Here is a 7,500-nt window from a genome sequence, read left to right on the forward strand (position 1 = left end):
GAGAATATCATCAGATGAGAGGGCTTTTATAATGACACAAGAATCACGGTCGCGCGCGCGCGTGTTTGTGTGTGTGTGTGTGTGTGTGTGTGTTCTCTTTTATGTCAACGTGTGTGTGTGTGTGTGTGTGTGTGTGTGTGTTAGACCGCAAGTGTGCGTGAGTCCGTCAGTGTGTATGTGTGCGTGCGCGTGTGTGTGAATTTGCGTGTGTGTTTTTGTGTGTGTGTGTGTAAGTATGTGTGTGCGCGTGAGTGAGAGTGAGAGAGAGAGAGAGAGAAAATGCGTGTTCTTGCGCGGTGAGTGTGTGTGTCGTGCATCCGCGCTCACGCCGCGCCGCGCTCTCGTGACATCCTCTCTCTACCACCACCACCACCACCACCACCACCAACCCCACCCCCTTCCAGTTAATCTGTCCCTCACACCATCATCCCCTCTCCCCCCCACTCTCTTTCCAAAGTTCAAGACTTCCGACTAACAGTCGATCCTCTTCCGGGAACACGGGATAGGCCGGAACAGGAAGTGGGTGAACCCTCAACCTCACTTACCCCTCCCTACCCCACCCGACTCATATCCCACTTCCACCACTCTACCCGCTCACTATTATGACCCATCCCCCATAACCCGTAACCAGTGCTCCTCTCAGTACAACGTTTTCCATGTCAGATTTGTCCCCTGTAATGATTTGCGTTCACTCCTATCTTTCGATCTCTCACTCACGTCACGGCCCCTCAACCCTCAACGCACGTCAAGACACACAAAGCACACGAGTAACTTGGAAACTCTGTGACCTGACAAACGTTTAAGCCAGTCACTGGTTTTGGGTTTTTTTTACGTATCTGGTCGTGTGTGTGTGTGTGTGTGTGTGTGTGTGTGTGTGTGTGCGTGTGTGTGTGCGTGCGCGTGTGCGTGTGCGTGTTTGTGACAGCTGGTGTGCTTGTGTGTGTGTGTCCGTGTGAATGTGTGCTTGAGTGTGTGTGTGAGTTCGCGTGTGCGTTGAATGTTGTGTGTATGTGTGTGTGAGTAAGTCTGCATGCGTCCTTGTGTGTGTGTGTGTGTGTGTGTGTGTGTGTGTGTGTGTGTGTGTGTGTGTGTGTTCGACCACAAGTGTGCGCGTGTGTGCGTGAGTCCGTGTGTATGTGTGCGTGCGTGTATGTGTGAGTTAGCGTTTGTGCTTTTTGGCCGTGTGTGTAAGTATATGTGTGCGTGTGAGTGAGAGAGAGAGAGAGAGAGACAGAGAGACAGAGACAGAAAGAGAGTGGATGTTTGTGCGTTGGTGTGTGTCGTGCATCCGCGCTCACGCCGTGCCCTCGTGACATCCTCTCTCTACCACCACCACCACCACCAACCCCACCCCCTTCCAGTTAATCTGTCCCTCACACCATCATCCCCTCTACCCCCAACTCTTTCCAAATTTCAAGACTTCCGACGAACAGTCTATTCTCTTCCGGGAACACGGGATGGGCCGGAACAGGAAGTGGGTGAACCCTCAACCTCACTTACCCCTCCCTACCCCACCCGACTCATATCCCACTTCCACCACTCTACCCGCTCACTATTATGACCCATCCCCCATAACCCGTAACCAGTGCTCCTCTCAGTACTACGTTTTCCATATCAGATTTGTCCCCTGTAATGATTTGCATTCACTCGCAGTATCTTTCGATCTCTCACTCACGTCACGGTCCCCTCAACCCTCAACGCACGTCAAGACACACAAAGCACACGAGTAACTTGGAAACTCTGTGACCTGACAAACGTTTAAGCCAGTCACTGGTTTTTGGTTTTTTTTTTTACGTATCTGCTCGTGTGTGTGTGTGTGTGTGTGTGTGTGTGTGTGTGTGTGTGTGTGTGTGTGTGCGTGCGTGCGTGCGTGTGCGTGTGCGTGTTTGTGACAGCTGGTGTGCTTGTGTGTGTGTGTCCGTGTGAATGTGTGCTTGAGTGTGTGTGTGAGTTCGCGTGTGCGTTGAATGTTGTGTGTATGTGTGTGTGAGTAAGTCTGCATGCGTCCTTGTGTGTGTGTGTGTGTGTGTGTGTGTGTGTGTGTTCGACAACAAGTGTGCGCGTATGTGCGCGAGTCCGTGTGTATGTGTGCGTGTGTGTATGTGTGGGTTTGCGTGTGTGGTTTTTGGCTGTGTGTGTAAGTATGTGTGTGCGTGTGAGTGAGAGTGAGAGAGAGACAGAGACAGAGAGAGAGTGCGTGCTCGTGCTTGGTGAGTGTGTGGTGCATCTGGGCTCAAGCGGTGCCCTCGTGACATCCTTTCTCTACCACCACCACCACCAACCCCATCCCCTTCCAGTTAATCTGTCCCTCACACCATCATCCCCTCTACCCCCAACTCTTTCCAAATTTCAAAACTTCCAAGAACAGTCTATTCTCTTCCGGGAACACGGGATGGGCCGGAACAGGAAGTGGGTGAACCCTCAACCTCACTTACCCCTCCCTACCCCACCCCACTCATATCCCACTTCCACCACTCTACCCTCTCACTATTATGACCCACCCCCCATGACCCGTAACCAGTGCTCCTCTTAGTACAACGTTTTCCATATCAGATTTGTCCCCTGTAATGATTTGCGTTCACTCGCAGTATCTTTCGATCTCTCACTCACGTCACGGTCCCTCAACCCTCAACGCACGTCAAGACACACAAAGCACACGAGTAACTTGGAAACTCTGTGACCTGACAAACGTTTAAGCCAGTCACTGGTTTTTGGCTTTCCGTATCCGCTCTTGTGTGTGTGTGTGTGTGTGTGTGTGTGTGTGTGTGTGTGTGAGACCGCCGGTGTGCTTGTGTGTGCGTAAGTCCGTGTGCATGTGTGCTTGAGTGCGTGTGTGAGTTCGCGTGTGTGTGTTTTATGTTGTATGTATGCATGTGTAAGTCTGTATGCGTCCTTGTGTGTGTGTGTGTGTGTGTGTGTGTGTGTGTGTGTGTGTGTGTGAGAGAGAGAGAGAGAGAGAGAGAGAGAGAGAGACAGAGAGAGAGAGAGACAGAGTGAGTGCGTGTGGGCTGGGTGCACACGCCGTATGTTTGTGCGTGCCTGTCAGTGTTTGTACATCCGTGTGCCAAGCCCTCGTGATGTCCTCTCCTCCTACCCCCCCTACCCCCCCCCCACCCCCTCCTCCGTCCTTCCACTTACCCAGTCGGCTTCAACACAACCATCCCCTCTTTTTAAGTCAGTAAGTTTTAAGTAAAACTTCCCACTAACAGTCCATCCTGTTCCGGGAAGTGTTGGACCCCCCTTTTGTTTGTTTTCCGTACCCTTTTTTTATGGTATGTGTGTGTATGTGTGTGTGTGTGTGTGTGTGTGTGTGTGTGTGTGTTTATGTGTATGTGGTATGTGTGTGTGTGTGTGTGTGTGTGTGAGTGAGAGAGAGAGAGACAGTCTTAGTGTGTGTAGGTGCACAGGTGTATGTTTGTGCACGTGTGTGTGTGTGTGTGTGTGTGTGTGTGTGTCTGTGTGTCTGTGTGTCTGTGTGTGTCTGTGTGTGTGTGTGTGTGTGTGTGCATTAGAGAGTGAGCCCTCGAGATGTCCTCTCCCCCCCCCCACCACCCACCCCCTCCCAGTTACCCGGCCTTCATCACACTACCATCCCTTCTCTTCCAATTTTAAGACTTCCCACGAAGAACAGTTCGTCTTGTTCCGGGAAGTATTGGGCCCCCTCACCACCCCTCTCCCTTACCCCTACCCACCCCACTCATACCTCTTCCCCACCCCCACTCCCTTTACAACTGTGACCCACTTCCATGACCACTGACCGCTCCTCTGACGAGTTTTCCATCCAGGTTAGTTACCTTTAATTAGATTCGTGTCTTTTCTAGTCTCTCATCCCTCCTCCACATCAAATGGCTCACTGCGACAATGCACAGAAAATTCTGACAGACGTCTGAGTTACTGGGTTTTTTTTTGTTTGTTTTCTGTACCTTTTTTTTTTTTAATGGTGTGTGTGTGTGTGTGTGTGTGTGTGTGTGTGTGTGTGTGTGTGTGTGTGTGTGTGTGTGTGTGAGAGACAGTCTTAGTGTGTGTAGGTGCACAGGTGTATGTTTGTGCACGTGTGTGTGTGTGTGTGTGTGTGTGTGTGTGTGTGTGTGTGTGTGTGTGTATGTGTGTATTTATGTGTGTGTGTTTATGTGTGTGTGTGTGTGTGAGAGAGAGGGAGAGAGTTTTAGTGTGTGTAGGTGCACAGGTGTATGTTTGTGCACGTGTGTGTGTGTGTGTGTGTGTGTGTGTGTGTGTGTATGCATTCGAGAGTGAGCCCTGAGATGTCCTCTCCCCCCCCCCACCCCCTCTCAGTTACCCGGCCTTCACACTACCATCCCTTCTCTTCCAATTTTAACTCTCTCCATACGAACGGCGAAAGAGACGACGTTAACAGCGTTTCACCCCAATTACCATCATCAAAATATTGCAAGCGGAAGGCTCTTATACTGAAGAGGTGAATGTTGACAAAGAATACCACAATTCTGACGACGGAAGCTAAAGGTTGGGTCATTCAGACACCCACTGGACAAGAGAGGACTGGCCGTACTGAGTGAGTTAAGACTTCCCACGAACAGTCCGTCTTGTTCCGGGAAGTGTTGGGCCCCCTCACCACCCCTCTCCCTTACCCCTACCCACCCCACTCATACCTCCCCCCTACCCCACTCCACTCCCTTTACCACTGTGACCCACTCCCGTGATGATTTATTAACATTTTTTTTATACTACCAGAGCCTAAAATTAAAGCTATTTAGGCAGTGACTGACTTGCATGCTATTTAAAAAAAAAAGGATCGTTATATACATGAACTAAATATGAGATTGCCTGGCAATGAAAATAAAGAACAAGAAAAATACAAAAGATCCGATACTGAAACATACATGTTAATTCCTAAGTACACTGCATGAAACAAGTCACAATAAGACACAGCATCAAATACACTAGATTTGCCACAAATAAACCAAACGGGGGCACTGCATAAAAAAAACCTGCACCCAAGACAAAAGTTGGCAGGGATAAGTAAACCATAAATATGTTTATTTAAAAAAAAAAGAATTACAGTAAGATTACGATATTAATTACAGGAGCAAAAATATCTGTATGTGTATGTAGCCGGTTGGGCAGGGTTCTCTCACCACGTCAGCACCAGTTTTCTTCAAGGCTTTATTGAGGACAAGACGGGGAACGTATCGGGACTTGGGTAAAGGGAACAGGAGAGCGGGGGGTTAAAGGGCAAGGGACTGTCCTCGTGAAAGGAGGGAAATAAATAATTAAGTAAATGATTACCCTGTGGACAAAACAACAAAGTCCTCGTAAGCAAGCGTACAGTAATGTCTATCTACGTTCGTTCACTCACTCACTCCAAACATCACTTTACCAAATAGTTCACATGAATCTACAATTGTTACAAACGTGTGATAAGACTAAACTATCCCATTAATTGAAATGAGAAATTGCTTCCTGATTCGAAATTGTCTAATTTCTTAAAGATATTTATATTAATCCTAGAAACTTCAAAACGTAAGCTGAGGTTACATTTCAGTTAAGATTAATTCGGTTATTCGAAATAATTGCAAATCCGTTCAAACGCATAACATCTAAACTCAAAGTAAACTGATAGAATAATATTAATAAGGAAATACAAATAGGATTTACATTCTGGTATCAATTTCTCAATGCTAGAAATGCTTACTGTAAAGTATGATATATTTCACTCACCCTATCAGGTTGACAGAGGCCCGCACACACACTGCTGTTGCCTGTTCTCTTTTAAAGCTAACTGAGAACTGATGACATTATTGGTTCTACAAGGAAAGGGTAGAACTCACTTCGTAAAAACATATCAAGATGCAGCACATCCACCCTACATGATTATTATTTTGCACGTGAAGTTATGATGCTAAAGCTAACACGGGTCATAAACGTGCACTCTCTCTCTCTCTCTCTCTCTCTCTCTCTCTTCGGGGCAAAGAGAACAATTTCACCCTGTTACATGTATGACTTCCCACGAACAGTCCGCCTTGTTCCGGGAAGTATTGGGCCCGGCCCCCTCACCCCCCCACCCCCTCACCCCTACCCCTACCCACCCCCACTCATACCTCTTTCCCACCCACTCCACTCCCTCTACCACTGTGCCCACTTCAATGACCACCCACCCCCCTTACAAAGGGTTTTCCATCCGGTTTGTTAGTCACCTATAATTATTTAGAGTCGTGTCTTTCTCTCTCTCTCAAACAACTCCAACTGAACAAACTTGACCTTAAATTAAGAGTGTCGGCGCCAATAGGTTAGTTAAAACTTCAACAATCTCTCTCTCACCTCATCCCGATTCTCAACACGGCACACATTGCAAAGCACAGTAACTTGAAACATGTGACTGACAAACGTTTTGAGTCACTGTTTTTTTGTTTTTCCGTACCTCTCAGGTTTTTGTTGTTGTTGTTGTTGTTGTGTGTGTGTGTGTGTGTGTGTGTGTGTGTGTGTGTGTGTGTGTATGTGTGTGTGTGAGGGAGAGAGAGGAGAGAGAAGAGAGAGAGAGAGAGAGAGAGAGTTTGTGTGTGAGAGAGAGAGAGAGAGAGAGGAAGACAGAGACAGACAGTGTGTGTGTTTGTGTGTGAGGAGGAGAAGAAGAAGAAGAAGAGAGAGAGAGAGAGTCAAAATCAAACAAGTCAAAAATATTTCAAACGTCACTGAGGCTTCTGGCCCACAACATGAGTGATGACATGTTCTGTGTAAGGGGAATGTTTACATTTTTGTAGATTGCAAGAGAAGAGAGAGAGAGACAGAGAGAGAGAGAGAGAGAGAGAGACAGACAGACACAGAGACAGAGACAGAGTCTTAGTGTGTGTAGGTGCACACGCGTATATTTGTGCGTGTGCGTGCGTGCGTGCGTGCGTGTGTGTGTGTGTGTGCGTGCGTGCGTGCGTGTGTGTGTGTGTGTGTGCGTGCGCGCGCGCGCGTGTGTGTGTGTTTGTACATCCGCACGCGAGCGAACCCTCGAGATGTCCTCTCCCCCCCCCCCCCCGCCGCCACCCCCTTACAGTTCCCCTCCCCACCCTTACCTCTACCCACCCCTCTCATCCCCACCCCACTCCCTTTACTCTCTTTTATTTTTATTTAATTAAAAATATTATTTTATTTTATTTTATTTTTTTAAATTTATTTATTTATTCATTTATTTATTTATTTATTTATATTATTATTAATTTTTTTTTCTCCAGTCCTGACTAAGCGCGTTGGGATGTGCTGCTTGGTAGATGTGGTGTTGCGTATATGGATTTGACCGAACGCAGTGACGCCTCCTTGAGCTACTGAAACTGATACTGATACTGATACTTGCTACTGTGACACACTCCCAGTGACCACCCGCTCCTCTGTAAAGGGTTTTCCATCTGCTCAGTTAAACTAGTTACCTGTATTGAGGTTCCTGTCTTTCTCTGCCACCTCACCCCAACTTTCAGCATGAACACACACACACACACACACACACACACACACACACACACACACACACACACACAC

Source organism: Babylonia areolata, chromosome 10 (assembly GCF_041734735.1).
Source record: "Babylonia areolata isolate BAREFJ2019XMU chromosome 10, ASM4173473v1, whole genome shotgun sequence".
Lineage (NCBI taxonomy): Eukaryota > Metazoa > Mollusca > Gastropoda > Neogastropoda > Buccinidae > Babylonia > Babylonia areolata.